This window comes from Eumetopias jubatus, unplaced genomic scaffold (genome assembly GCF_037043125.1).
Source record: "Eumetopias jubatus isolate StellerSeaLion01/CBP00866 unplaced genomic scaffold, mEumJub1_p1.0 scaffold_20, whole genome shotgun sequence".
Taxonomy (NCBI): Eukaryota; Metazoa; Chordata; class Mammalia; order Carnivora; family Otariidae; genus Eumetopias; species Eumetopias jubatus.
The window spans coordinates 851,049-876,965 of NW_028274826.1; positions in this window are offsets into that span (position 1 = coordinate 851,049).

Here is a 25,917-nt window from a genome sequence, read left to right on the forward strand (position 1 = left end):
CTTCTCCCTCTGCCTGCCGCTCCCCCTGCTTGGACTCACTCTCTCTCCCTCTCTCTACAAATAAATAAAATCTTAAAAAAAAAAAAAGAACAGGTGCCTGGGTGGCTCAGTCAGTTAAGTGTCTGCCTTCAGCTCAGGTCATGATCTCAGGGTCCTGGGATCAAGCCCCACACCAGGCTCCCTGCTCAGCAGGAAGTCTGCTTGTCCCCCTCCCTGTCCCTCTGCTCCTCCCCCTGCTCGTGCACATGCACATTCGCTCCCTCTCTCTCTCAAAAATATAAAATCTTTAAAAATAATAATAACAATGCTGGAGTGGTGGGGGGTGGGAGGGATGGGGTGGCTGGGTGATGGACATTGGGGAGGGTACGTTCTATGGTGAGCGCTGTGAATTGTGTAAGACTGTTGAATCACAGACCTGTACCTCTGAAACAAATAATGCAATATATGTTAAAAAAAAAAAGAAGATCATAGGAAGGGAAAAATGAAGGGGGGGATTCAGAGGGAGAGACGAACCATGAGAGACGATGAACTCTGAGAAACAAACTGAGGGTTCTAGAGGGGAGGGGGTGGGGGGACAGGTGAGCCTGGAAATGGGTATTAAAGAGGGCACGTTCTGCATGGAGCACTGGGTGTTAAACGCACACAATGAATCACGGAACACTAGATCAAAAACTGATGATGTAATGGATGGTGATTAACATAACATAATAATAAAAAATATGAATAAAAAATAAAAATAATTTTTCAAATAAAAAAAGAACAAAGATTTAGTGGTCCCTCTGGTAGACACGATATATATGAAATAATAAAAAGAATAATATACGATTGAATCCTAAATTGATACTAAATGGTATCATGGAGACTCTACATTCTGTATTACTTTAGAGAAAGAAAAGATAGTCTAGTAGTCAGAGAAAAGATGGGATAGGGTATGCATGTTCAAACTCAGAGCCAGTCACAAGAACTCATATATCCTTATAAACTCTAGAATTTCCCAGATACTGAGCAGCCCCACACTGTTCTTGGTTGGACATAAGAACGGTAGTAAACGAGGGCTCAGGTCTGAGAATGACGACCCTGCAAGCAGTCAGATTCTCTGAAGGTTACTGTTTACTCTTACTACCAGGCTATCGCGTCCTTCAATCATGGCCATACTGAATATATATACTACCACACTGACAGGCACAGTATACAGCCCAAATACCACAGACCAGCGGACATGATGATCTAAGTTTTAACTACAATGTTTCTACTTGCCTGATTTTCTCTTGTATCTTGTGATGATGAAGTAGGAAACAATGTAGAGAATGGCAAAAAGAAGGAAACATATCTGGGAAAAAAAAATTAACAGTTCATTTACATTTGTGGCATATTTTTTTAATAAATTATAGAAGATACATCTTTGGTATTTATATGCAAGAAGGATTTGATCTATTAAAAAAGTAAAAATTTTTAGATATTTTGCTAATATAAAGTTTTGATAAAATACTAACTTATATGAACTAATAACTCAAATAGCCCAGTGTTTAATATCATTGCAGAAGAAAAAGCCCAAGGAAGATCTTTCTTTTCATAACTTAACCGAATTGTTTTCAAAATCATATGGAAGTGTAAAGAGCAAGACCAACACCAACAATTCTGAAAACCAAAGTCAATGAGACGCTACTATCCCTTCTAAATATCAAACACACTATAAAGCTTCAGTAACATTTAAAGAGTGTGATGGCACCAAAACTTGACAGACAAATGAAACATCTACTACACAAAATTCATATAATTTGGTTCTACATATAGAAAGCATCACAAATCAATGTGGGGGGAATAATCATTCAATAAATAAACCACATATCAAAATAAACAGCACTTGAATGAGAAACTTCTTAAATATTAAATTCAAATTAAATTCCATTTAATTTCATGGGAACGATAGGTAAAAGAGGGTGGGTCAAAGAACGGGAGACCTCGTCCCTGTCAAAGACCAAGTGTGCAGAAATACAGTCTCACTAGAGCTATGAACCAGGGTAAAAATAATTTGAAGACTCTCAAATGAAACAATTCAAAGTGACGATAGTCTAGGGAGCACCCCTATGCATAGATTTCTGAAGGACTGTTGGCCACATGACTAAAAAGGACCTTAGATCTAGGTGTGAACAGCCACTGTGAAATGTCATCTAGGAAATGACAAACTAAGAGTGGACAGGAAGACCACGAGCCTCATGTTCTTCCAATACCAGTAGAGTGGGAAAGTGACAATGGACCATAATGACAGTGACCAAAAAGGAGCCAAGAGTCAAAAGCATCAAACTGGCCTACTGCTGGGAGCCCACTAAGAACTCCAGATGGATAAGAGAATGTTAGCACCATCACTACTTCCTCCCAAAATCCTATGAGTAGGGGAAATGGGTCAAAAAAGGAAACCAGTTATTGGTGAAGAAATGTAAACGGAGGGGGTCTCCTAAGAAGATGTTGAGGGCGCCTGGGTGGCTCAGTCGGTTAAGTGACTGCCTTCGGCTCAGGTCATGATCCTGGAGTCCCGGGATCGAGTCCCACATTGGGCTCCCTGCTCAGCGAGGAGCCTGCTTCTCCCTCTAACCCTCCCCCATTTCATGTACTCTCTCTCTCTCTCTCATTCTCACTCTCTCAAAATAAATAAATAAATCTTTAAAAAAAAAAAAGAAGATGTTGAGCGTCGGGGGAGACTGTTTATAATGGAATAGTGAAGTCTGAGTAGGGCTGCAAGAGCACTAGAAACAGGGTAACTGGGCAGAAACTCCGTGACTTACAAGGTTAAAGTCAGAGGGATCGAATGACCAAGGCAATTAATATTTATTACAGAAGCTAAATGAAATTCAATTCATTCAACAATTACTTGTCATGAGCTTACTGTACACCAGGCATTCTTTTCAGAACTGAGAACACAGCAGTGAACAAAACAAAACTCCCACCCTCACTGAGCTTACACTCCACTAAGAAAACAGCCCATCAATAAACAGGCAACGGGGCAAATGACAATTGGTGCAGGATTACGGGAACAGGGAGTGCGAGCTCAGGTGAGGGGGCACGCTTCACTAATAAGGTGACATCTGAGGAAGGACTTATGGGAGAAGAGAGAGCAAGACATGCAGAAATCTGGAGGGAGGGTATTCTGTTCTCAAGGGACAGAGAACAGTCACACCAAGGGTCTGAGACAGGAAAAGCTCTGGTGTGTTCAAACAGCAAGAGAGAAGTAAGAGATGAGGTCATACAGGAGTTCGTACTAAGCGTCAGTTCTCACAAACAGTGAAGAGTTGGTTTTTACCCTGAGTGAGACAGGAATCCGTGCGACGAGACTCTGAGCAGAAGGGTGACAGGATCTGACAGAGGGCAAAAGGCTCACTCTAGGTACAATGTGGAAAGTAACTTAGAAGGGACAGGTCAGAAGCAGAGAGACCAGTTAGGAGTGCCCTGCAATCATCCAGAAGACAGGTCACTTGGACCTGTGTAGTAGAAATATCAAAAATTATTAAGTTCTAGGTATGTTTTGAAAACAGACTTGAGAGGGCTTGCAGGCATTAAGGCTTGGCCGAAGAAACTGGAAAGAGAGAGTGGCCATTTCCTGAGTCAGGAAAGATTATGAGTAAAGTTAATTTGTGCTGGAAATAAAAAGTACAGTTTACACTGATGAATGTGAAATATTTATTATTCACTCAGGTGGAGAGGGTGGATGAGCTGTTGGATATACAAATCTGTACAGTCCAAGGAAAGGAGCCTGGCTAGAATTTTTTTCTAAGCTGAGGAGCAGGGGGGACATAAGCAGATAGATAGCTAAAGCCCTGAGACCAGATGAGATTTCCACCCCAGGGAGTGAGTACAACCAGAGAAGTCGGAGAACCAAGCCCCGGAGCTCTCAAATATTTAGAAGTCAACTTGACAGAAGGAACCAGGAAGAGCTAACTGAGAAGCAGCAGTCAGCAGGTAGGAGGCAAACTACAGACTGTGATGTCCCAAAAGTCAAATGAAGAAAGTTCATGTAGGAAAAGGGAATTATCAGCTGTGTCAAATGCTGCTGACAGGCCAAGTTAGACGAGCACTGAGAATTGACAACTGGATTTAGCAACATGGAGGTCATCGGTGACCTTGACCAGAGCTGTTTTTCTGAAGCAGTGAACGTAAAACCCTGACTGAAGTAAATTAAGACAGAAGAAGCACTGAAAATAAAATGTACATAGACAGTTCTTTCCAGGAATTTTAAGGTAAAGGGAAGCAAAAGAAATGGGATGTAAACTTAGTATTTGAATTTAGAGAACAAAAGTGTCAGGAATTCCAGAAAGTTCATGCAGAAGCAGAAGATGAGAAGGCATGAGAGGTAATGAACAAAATGAAATTAAGAAACCAAAATGCATGGCATAAAATGAAAAGACTAATGGAAAGCGATTCATTTAAGAACGGAAATAAGGCTAACAATTATAAAAACAAATATAAGTATTACTAATTTAAATAGAAAAGCCACACATTAAGAAAATAAAAATACAACTATAACGGATTAGAAAACTCACAGAATGGTTTAGACTATTTTTCTAGTTCCAAAAGTGAGACTAGGAGCAAATCCCTCCCCTAAATGAGTGCATCTTCAACAGAAAGCAACCCAGAGAATAGTGAAATGAAAGCAAGCTGTCGTATGCCTTTTATTGTCCCTATATCTGGTGGGAACAAAAGGAAATTCCTAACCAAAAAAGGAGAAAGGTGGGGGCACCCTGGGTGGCTTAGCTGGTTCCGCACCTGCCTTTGGCTCAGGTCATGATCCCAGGGTCCTGGGATCTAGCCCCGCATGGGGCTCCCTGCTCAGTGGGGAGTCTGCTTCTCCCTCTCCCTCTGCCACTCCCCCTGCTTATGCTCTCTCTCTCTCTAATAAATAAATAAAATCTTAAAAAAAAAAAAAGAAGAAGAAAGTCATTACAGCTCCTCGCCATTAACAGTGAGTAAGATACAGCTGATAAAAAGGGAGAGGAACAGGCTCTCATGGTTCTCTAAGAAGACTGAGCTCTTCCCTCCTGGTCAGGGAGGAAGAGCAAGGTTACTGAAACTCAAGCAGAAACAATACCAGTTGCATGTCTTCTATGCCAGCTAAACTAGACAGCAGAAAATTCAGCCCTCTCGGGGGCCACATGGCTTTAGTCCTGATGATGATCAAGGATGGCTATCCTAGAAACATACACTCTTCCAAAACTGAAACAAGAAGAAATAGAAAATTTGAACAGACCGATTTCTAGTAATAAAATTGAATGGGTAATGAAAAACCACCAACAAACAAAAGTCCAGGACCTGATGGCTTCACAGGTGAATCTACCAAACATTTAAAGAATGGTTAATACCTATTCTTCTCAAACTATTCCAAAAAGATAGAAGATGGAGAAAAGCTTCCAAATTCATCTTATAAGACCAGCATTACCCTGATACCAAAACCAGACAAAAACCTGAGGGGAAAAAAAACAAGCTGATATCTCTGCTGAACACAGAGGCAAAAACTCTTCAACAAAATACTAGCAAACCCAATCCAACAATACATGAAAAAAATCATTCACCACAATCAAGTGGGATTTATTCCAGGGATTCAAACATGGTTCAATATTCACAAACCAATCAATGTGATACATCATACTAACAAGACGCAGGATAAAAACCATATGATCATTTCGTAGATGCAGAAAAAGCAACTGACAACATCCATTCATGATAAAAACACTCAACAAAGTGAGTTTAGAGGGAGTAATACCTCAACATAATAAAGGTCATATATGAAAAATCTACAGTTAACATCATACTCAATGATGTAAAACTGAAAGCTTTTTCCCTATGATCAGGAACAAGGCAAGGATGTTCACTCTCACCACTTTTATTCAACAAAGTACTAGAAGTCCTAGCTGCAGCAATCAGGCAAGAAAAAGAAATAAAAGACATATATTGCTGAGGAAGTGGGGTGCCTGGGTGGCTCACTCGATAAGTGTCCAGCTCTTGATCTCAGATCAGGTCTTGATCTCAGGGTCGTGAGTTCAAGCCCCACATTGGACTCCATGCTAGGCATGGAGCCTACATTTAAAAAAAAAAAAATTGCTAAGGAAGAAGTAAAACTACTACTGTTTGCAGATGACATGACACAATATACAGAAAACACTAGAGACTCCACCAAAAAACTATTAGAACTGATACTGAATTCAGTAAAGTTGCAGGACACAAAATTAATATTCAGAAAACTTGCATTTCTATACACTGATAACAAAGTAGCAGAAAGAGAAATGAAAGTATCAATCCCATTTACGATTGTACCAAAAATAATAAAATACCTAGGAATAAACTCATCAAAAAGGTAAAACACCCATATTCTGAAAACTATAAGACATTCATGAAATAAAGATGACACAAACAAACAGAAAGATACACCATGCTCATGGACTGGAAGAATATTATTAAAATGTCCATACTAAAGCTATCTACAGATGCACTGCAATCCCTACCAAAATACCAATAGCATTTTTCCCAGAACTAGAACAAATAATCCTAAAATTTGTAGAGAACCACAAAAGACCTTGAATAACCAAAGCAATCTTGAGAAAGAAGAACAAAACTGGAGGTATCACAATCCCAGATTTAAAAATATACTACAAAGCTAAAGTAATCAAAATAGTACAGTACTGGCACAAAAACAAGAAACACGGGTCAACAGAACAGGACAGAGAGACCAGAAACAAACCCATATCTATATGGTTAATTAATCTACAACAAAGGAGGCAAGAATATACAATGGGGAAAAGACAGTCTTCTCAATAAATGGTGCTGGGAAAACTGGACAGCTACATGCACAAGAATGAAACTGGACCATTTTCTTACAACATACCCCAAAATAAATTCAAAACAGATCAAAGACCTAAATATGAGACCTGAAATCATAAAACTCCAGAAGCAAACAGAGCTAGTAACCTCTTGGAAATCACCTTAGCAACATAGTTGTGGATATGTCTCCTGAAGCAAGAGATACAAAAGTAAAAATAAACCATTGGGACTACACCGAAACAAAAAGCTTTTTGCACAGCAAAGAAAACCATCCACAAAACAAACAGTCAACTTAATGACTGGGAGAAGATATTTGGAGCAAATATCCAAAATACATAAAGAACTTACACAACTCAATACCAAAAAAACAAACACTCCAATTTAAAAATGGGCAGAGGACCTGAATAGACATTTTTCCAAAAAACACATACAGGTAAGCCTATGTGAAAAGATGTGCAACATCAGGGAAATGCAAATCAGAACCACCTTACACCAAAAACAAACAAACAAATAAATACGACCTCACACCAGTCAGAATGGTTAGTATCAAAAAGACAAAAAATAACAAGTGTTGGTGAAGATGTGGAGAAAGAGGACCCCTTGTGCACTGTTAGTGGGAATGCAAATCAGTGCAGCCACTCTGTGAAACAGTATAGACGATCCTCAAAACATTAAAAAAAGAAATACCATATGATCCAATATTTGCACTACGGGGTATTTACCCAAAGAAAACAAAAACATTAATTTGAAAAGATGTATATACTCATGTGTATTGCAGCATTTTCTACAACAGCCAAGATACAGAGACAACCCAAGTGTCTACCAATAGATGAATGAGTAAAGAATATGTGGCACATATATATAAATAAAATAGAGTATTACTCAGCCATAAAAGAGAACGATATCTTGCCATTTGCAACAACATGGATGGACCTAAGGGTATTATGCTGAGTGAAATAAGTCAGACAAAGAAAGACAAAATACCGTATGATTTCACTTACATGTGGAATCTAAAAAAAATGAAAAGCAAACAACCAAACAAAATGGACTCTTAAATACAGAAAATAAACTGGTGGTTGCCAGAGGGAAGGTGGGTAGGAGGATGGGTGAAACAGATAAAGGGCATTAAGAGGTACAAACTTCCAGTTATAAAGTAAGCCAGTCACTGAGATGAAAAGTACAGCATAGGAAATAGAGTCAATAATATTGTAAAAATGTTATATGGTGACAAATGGTGACTACATTTATTGTCGTGAGCACTGGGTAATGTACAAAATTGTTGAATCAATAGGTTGTACACCTAAAACTAATATAACATTGTATGTTAACTATACTTAAATTATAATTTTTTAATTAAAAAAAGGGCTAGGCATTTGGGAACTGAATTACCCGGTCACAAATAATCTAATAATGCTTTCAAAATACAATGTTAAAAGCTAAAATTCTTAAATTCCAGGTATAAGATTTGAACCTAAATTCAAACTGGTACATTATAATCAAATGGTACTACCTAGTAGCTTTTCATTCAAGGCCGATAGGCTTCAACTATTTTAGGGTAACCAGAAGGAATGAGTATCATAAAAGAGTCATGGGTGCAAAGACGCTCAAGGACTGTTACCGTGAACACATATCTGACAAAATCTTGGCAGAGAAATGAGGAAACTATAATTGAGCCAATAATCTCATACCACAGCTGAGAGCCAATAGACACTGCTTTATTTTAAGGTCACTAAATTAAAAAATAGAGATGTTAAGTATCCTTTAACATTACAAGCTAACCACTAAAATAAAATTAAAATTCTTCAAGTTACCCTAAGAGCCAGGAAAACAACAATAAAACAAAGAAAAATCCAGACTATGTAGTAAAAGACAGGAAGACACCAACATTATGAAAATAATAATACAACAGATTAAAGATGAAACACTAAAACCAAAATTGTAAGTGAGACAAATGATTAAAAGAAAACGCTCACAGATACAGACATATCTACAATAAAGTGACTCATGCGCCTGGGTGGCTCAGCTGGTTGAGCGCCTGCCTCCGGCTCAGGTCCCTGACCCCAGACTTCTGGGGTGGAGCCCCGCACCGGGCTCCCTGCTCCGCGGGAAGCCTGCTTCTCCCTCTCTTCCTTGCTCTCGCTCTCACTCTTCCTCTCAAAAAATCTTTTAAAAAAATGAAATAAAATAAAGTGACTCAAAAAGATTGAAAACAAAAGGATAAACAGAGACAAACCAGGCAGATGCTAACAAAGAAGCTGTCGTTTTTTTTTTTAATAAGGTGTGAAGACAAAATAGGGTACTTTATGAACAACAGTATCGCCCACAATGAAGAAAGAATCCTCATGTACCAAAAACACCAAGATAATTTTTCAAAACTGAGTATGAAAGGGAAAATGTAAACCACTACTTTAGTTGGGAGTCTTCAACTCACCATCAAAGAAAAAGCAAATGCAAACCAAATACATAATAATAAAAATGAAATTTTTTACAGTAATAATATTGCTCCAGTAAATACATGGCTTTATCATACTCAATGGTATATACCTATAAATCCATGTCCTGCCACCCCAATGTCCTAGCCCCTCACAACTACTGCTTTCTGTTTCTATGGATTGGCCTATTCCGGATATTTCATATAAATGAAAACATAATATGCGCCTTTTTGTGTCTGTCTTCTTTCCCTTAGCATAATGTTTTCAAGGTTCATCCATGCTATAGCATGTACCAATACATCGTTCTTCCAGACTTTTTACAAGAAAAATAAAACACTATGTAATTAAAAACACAGTGAATATTTTGTTGCTAGCAGCTGCAAGCATTCCTTTCAGATACATTTGCATATGTTCATTGTTTATAACTGCAACAAACCACCTTTTAAAGAGATAAGAAAACAAAATTAGCAATATTCTATCTCCCAAACAATTAACATGACTTTGAAACACAAGCTGATATCCACTTTTCTGTTATCGGCACCATCATAATAAATTGCCCTGTGTCCATCAACTTGTGCTTCAATAAAGGTAAAACAGTATTTCCTCATAAACATCTAACAGAGACCTTTAACAAGGAGTAAATATTCTGTTTTTCAAGATTATCACAGTAAATGTCAAATTCAGTAATGTCATCTATAATATTACACTTTATTACTTATTGAGATTTTTCAGATTCTGTCTAATCTTACATTGTATGTCACCAGCCAAAAGTTCTCTAAAAGAACTTTTAGAGACCCAGAGCATTTGACAAAATCCAATACCCATTTATGATAAAAGCTTCTGAGACCCAGACTCCAGCAAAACGTAAACGAAAGACAGCTTTACCTGAGAGAAGCTGCCACCAGAGCCAGCTGTCACTCACTTTGTCCTTCGTGTTCTACATCCCAAGCACAGCTATTCTACCCACAAAGCCCCCCCCTTCTGAACCCTCACAATACTCCTAGTTCACAGTATTTCAGCACAACCACTGATTTCCATTAAATGTTTCATGTAAATAAAATGTGTCTCCTAAAATTCTTATTATATATAGTTTAGGCACATTAAAGGTACTAATACAAACAGGAACTACCTTATACATCTCTTGAATCTTCCTGAGTGCCTAGATAAATAATTTTAAAATAAACAGAGTAAATTACAATCCTTCCCACTTCTGGTTCCTTAACCTCCATGAGGCCCAGTCACGGCGAAGGGGAGACACTTTGAATAGGATGAAAGACAGAAGTTTAAAATCGACTGGACTTGATTTTTCAATATGTGAGAGTGACCATAAAACTATTAGATGAGCCAAAGTTGTCACCAAAGGAAGGGAACAGAGATCCAACAAAGGATCCTTGCAAGCGGCAGTGGGAAAAAATGAAACTGCTTTACAACTATTTCCTACCAAGTTTACCCACACAATAACCAGTTAAGTATGACCTCTGAACGATACTAAGTCTTCCTTCCAGGAGAGGAACAGCTCTCCACTAATTATCTTCTTTGATTTCTTTAAATCAGAGTAGTTTTCCTCATATAGATCAGGTACATGTTTTGTTAGCTTTATACCTAAGCACTTTTTTCTTCATGCTAATGTTAATGGTGTATTTTTAATTTCAAATTCCAATTTTTCATCCCGGTATACAGGACAGCAACGGACTTTTGTGTATTAACGTTGTATCTTAATGTCTTGCTATAATCTATTAGTCCCAGGAGTTCTATTGTTGTTATTAACTTTCTGGGATTGTCTACCTAGACTATCATGTCATCTCTGAATGAAGACAATTTGCTTTTTCTCTCCCCAATTTGTAAACCTATCAGTTCCTTTCCTTTTCTCACTGCATTAGCTAGGACTTCCACAAAAAAGCAGTGATAAAAGGGGACATCCTTGCCTTGTTTCGGATCTTAGTTGGAAAGCTTTTGGTTTCTTCATTAGTGTGATATTAGCTGTAGATATTTTGTGGATGTTCTTTATTAAGCTGAGGAAGTTCCCCTCTATTCTTGGTTTATTGAGAGCTTTTATCATAAATGGGTATTGGATTTTGTCAAATGCTCTCTCCGATAGGATATTAATAGGATTATATGCTATTTCTTCTTGAGTCTGTTGATGTGATGGATTACACCAAGTGATTTCTGAATGTAGAACCAGCCTTGCATACTTGGAATACATCCCACTTGGTCATGGTGTATAATAATTCTTTTGATATGCTACTGGATTTAGTTTGCTAATATTTTCTTGCAGAACTGTGCATTTATGCTCACAACAGATACTGGTCTGTAGTTTTCCTTTATTGCAATGTTTTTGTCCAATTTTAGCATTAAGGTAATGCTGGCGTCCTAGAATGAGCTAGAAGTGTTCGCTCTGCTTCTAGTTTCTGTTCGAGATTACAGAGAATTGGTATCACATCTTCCTTAACCATTTGGTAGAATTCACCGGTGAAACCATCTAGGACTGTTTGGAAGGTCAATTGCTGATTCAATTTCTTTAAAAGATACAGGCCTACTCAGATTATCTGTTTCTCATTCTATTACACTTTATTTGATTTCTACCATTCCTTCGTTCTTAAAGTTTCCATCTCTTTGCTTACATTATCCATCTGTTCTTGCATATTGTGCACTATTTCCATTACCACCCTTGGCATATTAATTAGTTATTTCAAATTCGGGCTTTATAAACCCCAAGTCTCTGTCATATCTAAATCTGCTTCTGATGCTTGCTTTGTATCTTTCAACTGTATATTTTGCCTTTTGGTTTTTAAATTTTTTCATTAAAAGTCAAGGCATTATAGGGGCACCTGGGTGACTCAGTCAGTTAAGCATGTGCCTTTGGCTCAGGTAAGATCCCAGGGTTCTGGGATCGAGCCCCACATCGGGCTACCAGCTCAGCGGGGAGCCTGCTTCTCCCTCTCCCTCTGGTGCTCCCCCTGCTTGTACTTTCTCTAACTGCCAAATAAATAAATAAACTCTTTTTTTAAAAAGACATTATACTAGAGGAGCTAGGGAAAAAACAGCAAATAAAGCCTAAACCCAGCAGGAGAAGAGAAATAATAAAGATCAGAGCAGAAATCAATGAAATAGAAACCAAAAGAACAGTAGAACACATCAACGAAACTAGGAGCTGGTTCTTTGAAAGATTTAACAAGATTGATAAACCCCAGGCCAGACTTATCCAAAAGAAAAGAGAAATGACCCAAATCAACAAAATCATGAATGAAAGAGAAGAGATCACAACCAACACCAAAGAAATACAAACAATTATAAGAACATATTATGAGCAACTATACGACAGCAAATTAGATAACCTGGAAGAAATGGATGCATTCCTAGAGATGTATCAACTACCAAAACTGAACCAGGAAGAAATAGAAAACCTGAACAGACCTATAACCACTACAGAAATTGAAGTAGTCATCAAATATCTCCCAACAAACAAAAGCCCAGGGCCAGATGGCTTCCCAGGGGAATTTATCAAACATTTAAAGAAGAATTAATACCTATTCTCCTGAAACTGTTCCAAAAAATAGAAATGGAAGGAAAACTTCCAAACCCATTTTATGTGACCACCATTACCTTGATCCCAAAACCAAAGACCCCATCAAAAAGGAGAATTACAGACCAATATCCTTGATGAACACAGATGCAAAAATTCTCACCAAAATACTAGCCAATAGGATCCAACAGTACATTAAAAGGATTATTCACCATGACCAAGAGGGATTTATCCCTGGGCTGCAAGGTTGGTTCAACATCCACAAACCAATCAATGTGATATAACATATTAACAAAAGAAAGAACAAGAATCATTTGATCCTCTCAATAGATGCAGAGAAAGTATTTCACAAAGTACAGCATCCCTTCTCGATCAAAACTCTTCAGAGTATAGGGATAAAGGGTACATACCTCAATATCATAAAAGCCATCTATGAAAAACCTACAGCGAATATCATTCTCAATGGGGAAAAACTGAGAGCTTTCCCCCTAGGGTCAGGAACGTGGCAGGGATGTCCACTATCACCTCTGCTTTTCAACATATTACTAGAAGTCCTAAACACGGCAATCAGACAACAAAATCAAAGGCATCCAAAACAGCAAAGAGGAAGTCAAACTCTCACTCTTTGCAGATGATATGATACGGTATGTGGAAAACCCAAAAGACTCCACCCCAACACTGCTAGAACTCATACAGGAATTCAGGAAAGTGGCAGGATATAAAATCAATGCACAGAAATCAGTGGCATTCCTATACACCAACAAGACAGAAGAGAGACAAATCAAGGGGTCGATCCCATTTACAATTGCACCCAAAACCATAAGATGCCCAGGAATAAATTTAACCAAAGAGGCAAAGGATCTGTACTCAGAAAACTATAAAATACTCATGAAAGAAATTGAAGAAGACACAAAGAAATGGAAAAACGTTCCATGCTCATGGATTGGAAGAACAAATGTTGTGAAGATGTCAATGCTACCTAGAGCAATCTACACATTCAATGCAATCCCCATCAAAATACCATCCACTTTTTTCAAAGAAATGGAACAAATAATCCTAAAATTTGTATGGAACCAGAAGAGACCCAGAAGAGCCAGAGGAATATTGAAAAAGAAAAGCAAAGCTGGCGGCATCACAATTCCAGACTTCCAGCTCTATTACAAAGCTGCCATCATCAAGACAGTATGGTCCTGGCACAAAAACAGACACATAGATCAATGGAACAGAATCGAGAGCCCAGAAATGGACCCTCAACTGTATGGTCAACTCATCTTGGACAAAGCAGGAAAGAATGTCCAATGGAAAAAAGACAGTCTCTTCAACAAATGGTGTTGGGAAAATTGGACAGCTGCATGCAGAAGAATGAAACTGGACCATTTCCTTACACCACACACAAAAATAGACTCCAAATGGTTGAAAGACCTAAATGTGAGACAGGAGTCCATCAATATCCTAAAGGAGAACACAGGTAGCAACCTCTTCGACCTCAGCTTCTTCCTAGCAACATCGCCAAAGGCAAGGGAAGCAAGGGCAAAAATGAACTATTGGGATTTCATCAAGATAAAAAGCTTTTGCACAGCAAAAGAAACAGTCCACAAAACCAAAAGACAACCGACAGAATGGGAGAAAATATTTGCAAATGACATATCAGATAAAGGGCTAGTATCCAAAATCTATAAAGAACTCATCAAACTCAACACCCAAAGAACAAATAACCCAATCAAGAAATGAGCAGAAGACATGAACAGACATTTTTCCAAAGAAGACATCCAAATGGCCAACAGACACATGTAAAAGTGCTCAACATCGCTCAGCATCAGGGAAATCCAAATCAAAACCTCAATGAGATACCACCTCACACCAGTCAGAATGGCTAAAATTAACAAGTCAGGAAACGACAGATGTTGGAGGGGATGCGGAGAAAGGGGAACCCTCCTACACCGTTGGTGGGAATGCAAGCTGGTGCAACCACCCTGGAAAACAGTGTGGAGGTTCCTAAAAAAGTTGAAAATGGAGCTACCATACGATCCAGCAATTGCACTACTGGGTATTTACCCCAAGGCTACAAATGGAGGGATCCGAAGGGGTACGTGCACCCCGATGTGTATAGCAGCAATGTCCACAATAGCCAAACTGTGGAAAGAGCCAAGATGTCCATCGACAGATGAATGGATAAAGAAGATGTGGTATATATACACGATGGAATATTATGCAGCCATCAAAAGGAATGAGATCTTGCCATTTGCAACGACGTGGATGGAACCGGAGGTTGTTATGCTGAGTGAAATAAGTCAATCAGAGAAAGACATGTATCATATGACCTCACTGATATGAAGAATTCTTAATCTCAGGAAACAAACTGAGGGTTGCTGGAGTGGTGGGGGGTGGGAGGGGTGGGGTGGCTGGGTGATAGGCATTGGGGAGGGTACGTTCTATGGTGAGTGCTGTGAATTGTGCAAGACTGTTGAATCACAGATCTGTACCTCTGAAACAAATAATGCAATATATGTTAAGAAAAAAAAAAGAAGATAGCAGGAGGGGAAGAATGAAGGGGAGTAAATCGGGGGAGACGAACCATGAGAGATGATGGACTCTGAAAAACAAATTGGGGGTTCTAGAGGGGAGGGAGGTGGGGGAATGGGTTAGCCTGGTGATGGGTATTAAAGAGGGCACATTCTGTGTGGAGCACTGGGTGTTATATGCAAACAATGAATCATGGAACACTACATCAAAAACTAATGATGTAATATATGGTGATTAACATAACAAAACTAAGATGTAATGTATGGTGATTAACATAACAAAATTTAAAGAAAAAAAAGACATTATATAGAGGGTAAGAGGAACTAGGGTAAATAGGTCTTCAGTGAGGTTTATGTTTATCTGGCTGTGAGCTGGGCTGTTTACTGTTTGATGAAGCTGTAGGAGCCAGAGGCTAGAATGTCCTCTAGGGTGCTTGGTTTTGTCTCCCCTGTTGCCTCTGGTTTTCTATAGAGACTTCCTCTTAAAGAGAGTCTGAGCCTTGCAGTTCTTTTAGCTGTAATCCCCTGTTATTATACAGAAGCCTGACTGATATGGTAGAAAGGGGTGGTTCTGGTAAAAACAATTTCCCTCGAGAGCAGGCCTTTTGTCAAGGTGAACAAAATGTTCTGGTTATTTTCCAGAATGGTTACTTTCCCTCCCCCCTGCCAGAAGCACTAGGGGACTTTTTTTTTTTTTTTTTTACCTGAGAACCCAATAGAGCTCTTAGAAGTAAAACTCATTAAAGTGTAGAAGCACCCCCTATGAAGACTAAACCTCTGGAGGTTCAAACTCTGGTTAGTCCACACTAAACCTCCATCAATTAATTAATTACAGCTTAAGTGTTCCTACCAGTACTAGCTACTTAGCAGGCTTCTGCTATATAGGCTTTTGTTCTGGGTAAGCTATGATTCTAGGTACCCACCTCTCTTTCCAGTTTTCAAGGCAGCAATGTGCCCTATGATCTCAATTCTCTGAGGAATCTAAGAAGAGCTGCTGATTTTCCATTTCTTCAGCTTTTCTCACTATTGGGAGTTTGGGAATGATGACTCCAAGCTCTTTTCAAATTGGACTGGAAACCAAAAGTCACCTATATGTTTTATTGTTTTAGCTCTTAGCTTTAGGTCTTTGATTTATTTGGAAATTATTTTTTGTGTATGGTGTATATGATGTAAAATACTGTTTTAAAAATACTTATTCTCTTGGAGAACTCTCTTGGATTCATCATTTGGCAGCTGCTTGGGATCTTCCTCTGATATGCAGTCTCTGCATAGACTTAATCCAGATGAGTTATGCCAGGGCTTCTTTCTAACTTATTCTGTTTTACTTTTAATTTTAAATATAAGTTTCTGGTTGACAGAGTAAACATTATTTTAATCATTTTTTAAAAAAACACAAGGTGTAAGATCATAATGGAAAGTGCTTTCTCCCCCATTTTAATACTAAGTAGTTTGGAATGATCTATCCTTTAATCTCTTAATGTGCCTATTTTTTTTTAAAGAGAAAGGAATTCAGTTATTACAATGTTCCAATTAAATTAATATAAGCATTCCCTACTAAGGCAACTTATAATAGAAAACAAGCATTACTTGTAAGAGGCTATTCAAATTGTGTTGATTATGTAATTATTTCTGTGCTTATGTATTTTTTGGCAGTTAGTCTAAAAGAGAGTTCCTCCACCCTGGCACTCTTAACATTTTAGGCCAAATAATTCCTTGTTGCTGTGAGGGTCCTTGCAATGTAGGAGTTTAGTATCATCTTGGTCCTCTACCCACTAGATGCCAACACATAATCCACCCCTCAAGTTGTTACACTACTACATGTTTTCTGGGGGGGTGGGGAGGGGACCCAGTTGAGAACCAGTGGTCTAAGAAATGAATGCTAAATGTGGAAAAAGAAATAATGTAAAAATTATATTACTTGGTTTTAATTTTTTCAAATAATGTAAATTTTCAAGTGAAGGAATGGAAGCTAAATCTCTAAGGAATGACTTAAAAATTGTTGTGTCATTGTGCAAGACTGTTGAATCACAGATCTGTACTTCTGAAACAAATAATGCAAGATATGTTAAGAAAAAAGAAAAAGAAGAAGATAGCAGGAGGGGAAGAATGAAGGGGAGTAAGTCAGAGGGGGAGACGAACCATGAGAGACGATGGACTCCGAAAAACAAACTGAGGGTTCTAGAGGGGAGGGGGGTGGGGGGATGGGTTAGCCTGGTGATGGGTATTAAGGAGGGCACGTTCTGCATGGAGCACTGGGTGTTATGCACAAACAATGAATCATGGAACCCTACATCAAGAACTAATGATGTAATGTATGGTGATTAACATAACAATAATATATATATATATATATATATATATATATAAATTGTTGTGTCAGAGATATACATGCATGTGATATACAGACCTCAAGAAAAGACTGCCAGGGGCGCCTCGGTGCCTCGGTTGGTTAAGTGGCCGACTCTTCGTTTCTGCTCAGGTCATGATCTTGGGGTTGTGAGATCAAGCCCCACATCAGGCTCCGCATTCAGCGTGGAGTCTACTTGAGATCCTCTCTCTCACTCTCCCTCTGCCCCTCCCCCTGCTCACACAAACTCTCTCTCAGGAGAAAAAGTATTAAAAAAAAAAAAAGACTTCCATCCAACTCTCCTCCATAGGCAATCTGTTGTTTTCCTAAGCCATTTCCGTAATACTAGGAAATGTTTCAGTTTACTGACATTAACAATATATACTGACTACCCAATACAGAAGTTCAGAATTTACCGATTAGCTTTCTGATACTGAGGATTTACGCCAATCAATGACTATTACCACTACTACCTGTCTTCCACTTCCTCCTCTGGCATTTATTATATTATTACTCTTTGTTATTCTCTTGGGTAACCCGCTAAGGATTTAAATCTTTACTTCTTGTCTTACCAGTTTATTCCCAAAGGTGTAGCTGACAGATGTCTTCCTGCTCCTAAATTCTCTAGTAGCTGCTATTACAGTATTGTGATTATTAACATCATCCTAAGTAGTGAAAAAAAAAACAAAAAACTAATTATCTAACAATAGATGAATGGTTCTCTTTAGTTTTTCATGGTTTAAGATAATGAGACAAAGAAAATTTTAATGCATACAAGCCACATTTTTACATAAATGCAATATAAATTCCCAGGAATAAGGTTATTGAATCATAGTGTATAAATACTCCATCATATTGCTTTCCAGCATGGTTATTAGAATCCATTTTATTTTGTTCATATTGAAAATAGTGTTATTTTTTTCCCAATTACATAAATAAAAATCCTTATTAAAAATTCAATCAATTCAGGGGCACTTGGCTGGCTCAGTGGGTAGAACACGCAACTCTTCATCTCAGGGTTGTAAGTTCAAGCCCCACAGTGGGTATGGAGATTACCTAAAAATAAAATTTTTTTTAAAAATCTAATGTATTCAAAGAAGTATAAGGAAGAAAGTAAAGATATGAAATTCCACATTTAGTATAATCCTTCCTGTTTTTTTTTTTAAGATTTTATTTATTTGAGAGAGAGAGAATGAGAGATAGAAAACACGCGAGGGAAGAGGGTCAGAGGGAGAAGCAGACTCCCCGCTGAGCTGGGAGCCCGATGTGGGACTCGATCCCAGGACTCCAGGATCATGACCTGAGCCGAAGGCAGTTGCTCAACCAACTGAGCCACCCAGGTGCCCCTTCCTGTTCTTTTTAAAAAATATTTAAATAATGGGCGCCTGGGTGGCTCAGTTGGTTAGGCGACGGCCTTCGGCTCAGGTCATGATCCTGGAGTCCCGGGATCGAGTCCCACATCGGGCTCCCAGCTCAGCGGGGAGTCTGCTTCTCCCTCTGACCCTCTTCCCTCGCGTGCTTTCTATCTCTCATTCTCTCTCTCTCTCAAATAAACAAATAAAATCTTTAAAAAAAATATTTAAGTAATTGTCATTAATTTCCATTTTATTTGGCACTTTTGTTAGGAATGGTTGCTTAATTTTATCAACATTTACTGGAATAATCAATTTTTCTTTTAAATTCTTGAGATGATAGAGGCGCCTGAGTGGCTCAGTTGATTAAGCATCCAACTCCTGATTTCAGCTCAGGTCATGATCTCAGGATTGTGAAATCAAGCCTCATGTGGAGCCTGCTTTAAGATTCTCTCTCTGCCTCTCTCTCTGCCCATAGCCCCTCCCTCTCTTGAAAAATAAATAAATAAATAAATTCTTGAGATGATAAATTATGTTAGTATGTTTCACGGTCCTAAGCCATCCTGATACTGACCCATTCCCCTGGAATAAATCCATTTTATTTACTGTGTATTAATCCTTTCATACATTATTATATTGTACTATATTTAATTTTTTTTATAATTCTTTTTTATTCAGATTTTGAGGTTATGGTAACTTCATAAAATGAAATTGGGAGCTTTCCTCCTTTTTGTGTGAGTTACATCAAATAATAATAATCATTATTATCTTGAAGGGTGATACAGAATTCGGCTATGAAGTCATCAGGTCCCAATATTTTATGTGATAGAGAGTATTAAACACATCTCCAATGTCTTCTATGATATATAAATAACTCAAGTTTTTAGATTTTACCTTGGTTAAAGAAAATGAATCTAGGAGGGAGGCAAGATGGGCAGAAGAGTAGGGGACCTCGTTTCATCTGGTCCCTTGAATTTAGCTAAATAACTATGAAATCATTCTGAACACCTATGAATTCAACCTGAGATATAAGAAAAGAATTGCTGCAATTCCACAAATAGAAAAGCGACCACATTTTGCAAGACAGGAGGTACAGAGAAGTGAATCTGAGGGGATACATCGGAAGATAAACAGCAGGAGGGAGGGAGCCAACTACAGGAAAGTGATATAGCAGTGGACTGCAAAATCTGAACTTTTAGCAGTCTGCTCCGGTGAGAGACGTCCCTGCCTGAAAGGTGCTCAGGTGGCAAAGCAAGGCAGAATCCTAGGTGGGACAGTGTGGTCTCAGGCTGCCCCAGGTCACAGAAAGAACAGGGCTGCCTGAGCCAGCAGAGTTCCCAAGCACTGGAGCAGGGAAACCAGTTACAGTCAGTGAGCCCACGCTCTCAGCTCGGTTTGCCATGAACTGCAAACCACAGTACCATTTGGCGACCACTCTCTGTGCAGGGGCCCTGCAAAGGGCAGAAATGCAGCAAACTTCTCCCTCCCCCCTCCCCCGGGGAGGAGGGGCGCGGGTGGGCACTGCGGGAGTCTGCAGAGTTTAGCACACACAAAAGTGAAGACTGCTCTTCCTTGAGGGTTTACTGAAGAGAGGGGCCATGGTCTCTCAGCTCTGGGGCTGGAGATCAGGGCATAGTCATTTTTATTTTCATCCTCAAAGCAGCACGCAAAGCCTCCAGGGAATAAAAGCCACATAGAACAACCCCAAGCAGCTTACACTGAGCCCAGCCCCCTGGCAAGGGGCAGTTCAACTCCACCCAAGCAAAGACACCTAAGAATCAGTGCAGCAGGCCCCTCCCCCAGAAGACCAGCTGGAACATCAGGTGAATACCAAGTTTACTGAGCTCACAGAACTGCAAAACTCCAGCACTAGGGGAAAATAGTATATACAATTCAAGGGTTTTTTTTCATGATTCTTTTATCTTTCAGTTTAAAATTTTCCTTTTTTTTCTTTTTTTCCTTTTCAACTAGTTTCTTATTTTATCAACCCTGTGAAGTCTTTAACTTTCATTTTTACATTTACATTTTATAGATATATTCATTTTTCGCTTCCTTTCACTGTATTCAACTTTATTTTTGTATAGACATAAGTTTTGCTTTCTTTACAATTTGGGGATTTAGTGCCTTCTAACAAACAAACCAGATACACCCAGGACCAAGTGGATCACCCTGTTTTGTCCACCTGGGAGATTATATTCTCCCTTTTTCCCATTTTTTTTTTCTTTTCTTTTTTGGTTTCCAACCTCTTCAGATTTCTCTAGTGTGTATCTCACTTGGGTTGTGGTTAATATTTTTTTTAAAGATTTTATTTATTTGAGAGCGAGAGCAAGCACCAGTGGGGGAGGGGCAGAAGGAGAAGCAGACTCCCCACCCAGCAGGGAGCCCAACACAGGGCTCGATCCCAAGACCCTGAGATCATGACCTGAGCCAAAGACAGATGCTTAACCGACTGAGCCATTTTTTTTGTTCTCTCATTCATCTATTCTTCTCTGGGCAAAATTACTAGGAGGAGGAATTCACAACCAAAGAAAGAACCAGAGGTAATACTCTCTGCCAGAGATCTAATCGATATGGATTTAAGTAAAATGTTAGAGCTGGAATTCAGAATAACGATTATAATGTTACTGGCTGGGCTTGAAAAGGCATAAAAGACACTAGAGAATCTCTTGGTGCAGAAATAAAATCTAATCAGGCCGAAACTAAAAATGCTTTTACTGAGATGCAGTCTAAGTTGGATGCTCTAACAGCTAAGGTAAATGAGGCAGAGGACAGAATAAGTAACATAGAAGAAAGTTGATGGAAAGGAAGGAAGCTGAGGAAATGAGAAAAAAAACACTAATGGACCATGAGAGGAGGTTTCGAGAAATCAGCGATACCATAAAGTGAAACAATATTAGAATTACTGGGGTCCCTGAAGAAGAAGAAAGAGAGAGGGACAGAAGGTATATTTGACCAAATCATACCTGAGAACTTCCCTAATCTGGGGAAGGACACAGACATTCAAGTCCAAGAGGTAGAGAGGACCACTCTCAAAATCAAAAAAAAAGATCAACAACCCAACATAATAGTGAAGCTAGAAACGAAAAAAAACCACTAATGGACCATGAGAGGAGGCTTCAAGAAATCAGCGATACCATGAAGTGAAACAATATTAGAATTACTGGGGTCCCTGAAGAAGAAGAAAGAGAGAGGAACAGAAGGTATATTTGAGCAAATCATACCTGAGAACTTCCCTAATCTGGGGAAGGACACAGACATTCAAGTCCAAGAGGTAGAGAGGACCACTCTCAAAATCAAAAAAAAAAGATCAACAACCCAACCTAAAAGTGAAGCTAGCAAATTTCAGAAATACAGAGAAAATCTTGAAAGCAGCTCAAACGATGGACTCTGAAAAACAAACTGAGGGTTCTAGAGGGGAGGGGGGGATGGGTTAACCTGGTGATGGGTATTAAAGAGGGCACGTTCTGCGTGGAGCACTGGGTGTTATGCACAAACAATGAATCATGGAACACTACATCAAAAACTAATGATGTAATGTATGGTAATTAACATAACAATAAAAAATTTAAAGGAAAAAAAACCAAAGAAAGCAGCTCAAGACAAGAGGTTCTTAACCTACAGGGGTAGAAACATCAGGCTGGCAGCAGACCTATCCACAGAGAGCCGGCAGGCCAGAATGGGCTGGCATGATATATTCAGGGTACTAAATGAGAAAAACATGCAGCCAAGAATACTTCATCCAGCAAGGCTGTCATTCAGAATGGAAGGAGAGATAAAGAGCTTCCAGGACAAATAGAAAATAAAAGAATTTGTGACCACTAAACCAGCCCTGCAAGAAATATTAAAGGGGATTCTCTAAGCAAAGACAGAGCCCAAAAGTAACACAGACCAGACAGAAACAATCTACAGAAACAGAGACTTTACAGGTAATACAGTGGCACTAAATTCATATCTTTCAATAATTACTGACTGTAAATGGGCTAAGTGCTCCAATCAAAAGACATAGGGTATCAGATTGGATTTAAAAAAAGCAAGACCCATGCATATGCTGTCTACAAGAGACACATTTTAGACCTAAAGACACCTCCACATTGAAGGTGAGGGGGTGGAGAACCATTTATCATGCCAATGGATATCAAAAGAAAGCTAGGGTAGCAATCTTCACATTAGACAAATTAAACTAAAGACCATAGTAAGGGATGAAGAGGGACCCTATTATCATACTTAAAGGGTCTATCCAACAAGAAGATCTAATGATTATAAATATTTATTGCCTAATTTGGGAGTAGCCAATTATATAAACCAATAAATAACCAAATTAAAGAAACACTTTGATAATAATACAGTAATAGTAGGGAACTTCAACCCCACTCACAGTAATGCACAGATCATCTAAGCAGAGGATCAACATGGAAACAAGGGCTTTGAATGACACACTAGACCAGATGGACTTCACAGATATATACAGAACATTCCATCCTAAAGCAACAGAACACATTCTTCTCAAGTGCACATGGAACATTCTCCATAACAGATCACATACTGGGTCACAAATCAGGTCTCAACCGGTACAAAAAGATTGGGATTATCCCCTGCATATTTTCAGACCACAATGTTATGAAACTTGAACTCAATCACAGGAGGAAATTTGGAAAGAACTGAAATACATGGAGGTTAAAGCGCATCCTACTAAAGAATGAATGGGTCAAACAGGAAATTAAAGAATTTTAAATTCATGGAAACAAATGAAAAGGAAAACACAACTATTCAAAAACTTTCGGATACAGCAAAGGCGGTCGTAAGAGGGAAGTACATAACAATACAAGCCTTTCTCAAAAAATCAGAAAAGTCTTGGGGTGCCCGGGTGGCTCAGTCATTAAGTGTCTGCCTTTGGCTCAGGTCATGATCCCAGGGTCCTGGGATTGAGCCCCGCATTGGGATCCCTGCTCGGCGGGAAGCCTTCTTCTCCCTCTCCCACTCCCCTTGCTTGTGCTCCCTCTCTCACTGTGTCTCTCTCTGTCAAATAAATAAATAAAATCTTTTTAAAAAATTTAGAAAAGTCTCAAATACACAAGCTAATCTCACACCTAAAAGAGCTGGAGAAAGAATAGCAAATGAAGCCTAAACCAAGCAGAAGAGAAATAATAAAGACTAGAGCAGCAATCAGTGAACGAGAAGCCAAAAGAATAGAACAGATCAATGAAACTAGAAGCTGGTTCTTTTAAAAAATTAATAAGACTGATAAACTCCTGGCCAGACTTATCAAAAAGAAAAGAGAAAGGACACAAATAAATAAAATCATGAATGAAAGAGGAGAGATCACAACCAACACTGAAGAAATATAAACAATTATAAGAACATATTATGAGCAACTATATGCCAACAAACTAGGCAATCTGGAAGAAATGGATGCATTCCTAGAGACATGTAAACTACCAAAACTGAAACAGGGAGAAATTGAAAGCCTGAACAGACCCATAACCAGCACGGAAATTGAAGCAGTAATCAAAAATCTCCCAACAAACAAAAGCCCAGGGCTGGATGGCTTCCCAGGGGAATTCTACCGAACATTTAAAGAAGAATTAATACCTATTGTTCTGAAGCTGTTTCAAAAAATAGAAATGGAAGGAAAAGTTTCAAAGTCTATGAGGCCAGCATTACCTTGATCCTAAAACCAGAAAAAGACCCCACCAAAAAGGAGAATTAAAGACCAATTTCCCTGATGAACATGGATGCAAAAATTCTCACCAAAATACTAGCCAATAGGATCCAACAGTACATTAAAAAGATTATTCACCACGACCAAGCGGGATTTATTCCTGGGCTGCAAAGATGGTTCAACATCCTCAAATCAATCAATGTGATACACCACATAAATAAAAGAAAGGGCAAGAACCGAATAATACTCTCAATAGATGCAGAAAAAGCATCTGACAAAGTACAGCATCCTTTCTTGATTAAAACTTTTCACAGTGTAGGGATAGAGGGAACATACCTCAACATCATAAAAGCCATATATGAAAAGCCCACAGAGAATATCATTCTCAATGGGGAAAAACTGAGAGCTTTTCCCCTAAGGTCAGGAACATGGCAGGGATGTTCACTCTCACCATTGCTGTTCAACATAGTACTGGAAGACCTAGCCTCCTCAATCAGACAACAAAAAGAAATAAAAGGCATCCAAATTGGCAAAGAAGAAGTCAAACTCCCACTCTTTGCAGAGGACATGATACTCTACGTGGAAAACCCAAAAGAATCCACGCCAAAATTGCTAGAACTCATAAACGAATTCAGGGAAGTTGGCAGGATATAAAATCATTGCTCAGAAATCAGTTACATTTCTATACACTAACAATGAGATAGAAGAAAGAGAAATTAAGGAGTCAATCCCATTTAAAATTGCACCCAAAACCGCAAGATACCTAGGAGTAAACCTAACCAAAGTGGCAAAGGATCTGCACTCAGAAAACCATAGAACACTCATGAAACAAATTGAGGAAGACACAAAGAAATGGAAACATTCCATGCTCATGGATTGAAAGAACAAATACTGTTAAAATGTCTACGCTACCTAGAGCAATCTACACATTCAATGCAATCCCTATCTAAATACTATCAACTTTTTTCACAGAACTGGAGCAAATAATCCTAAAATTTGTATGGAACCAGAAAAGACCCCGAATAGCCAAAGGAATATTGAAAAAGAAACCAAACCTTGTGGCATCACAATTCTGGACTTCAAGCTCTATTACAAAGCTGTAGTCATCAAGACAGTATGGTACCAGCACAAAAACAGACACACAGATCAATGGAATAGAATAAAGAACCCAGAAAAAGTCCTTCAACTCTATGGTCAATTAATCTTCGACAAAGCAGGGAAGAATATCCAATGGAAAAAGGGTGGTCTCTTCAACAAATGGTGATGGGAAAATTG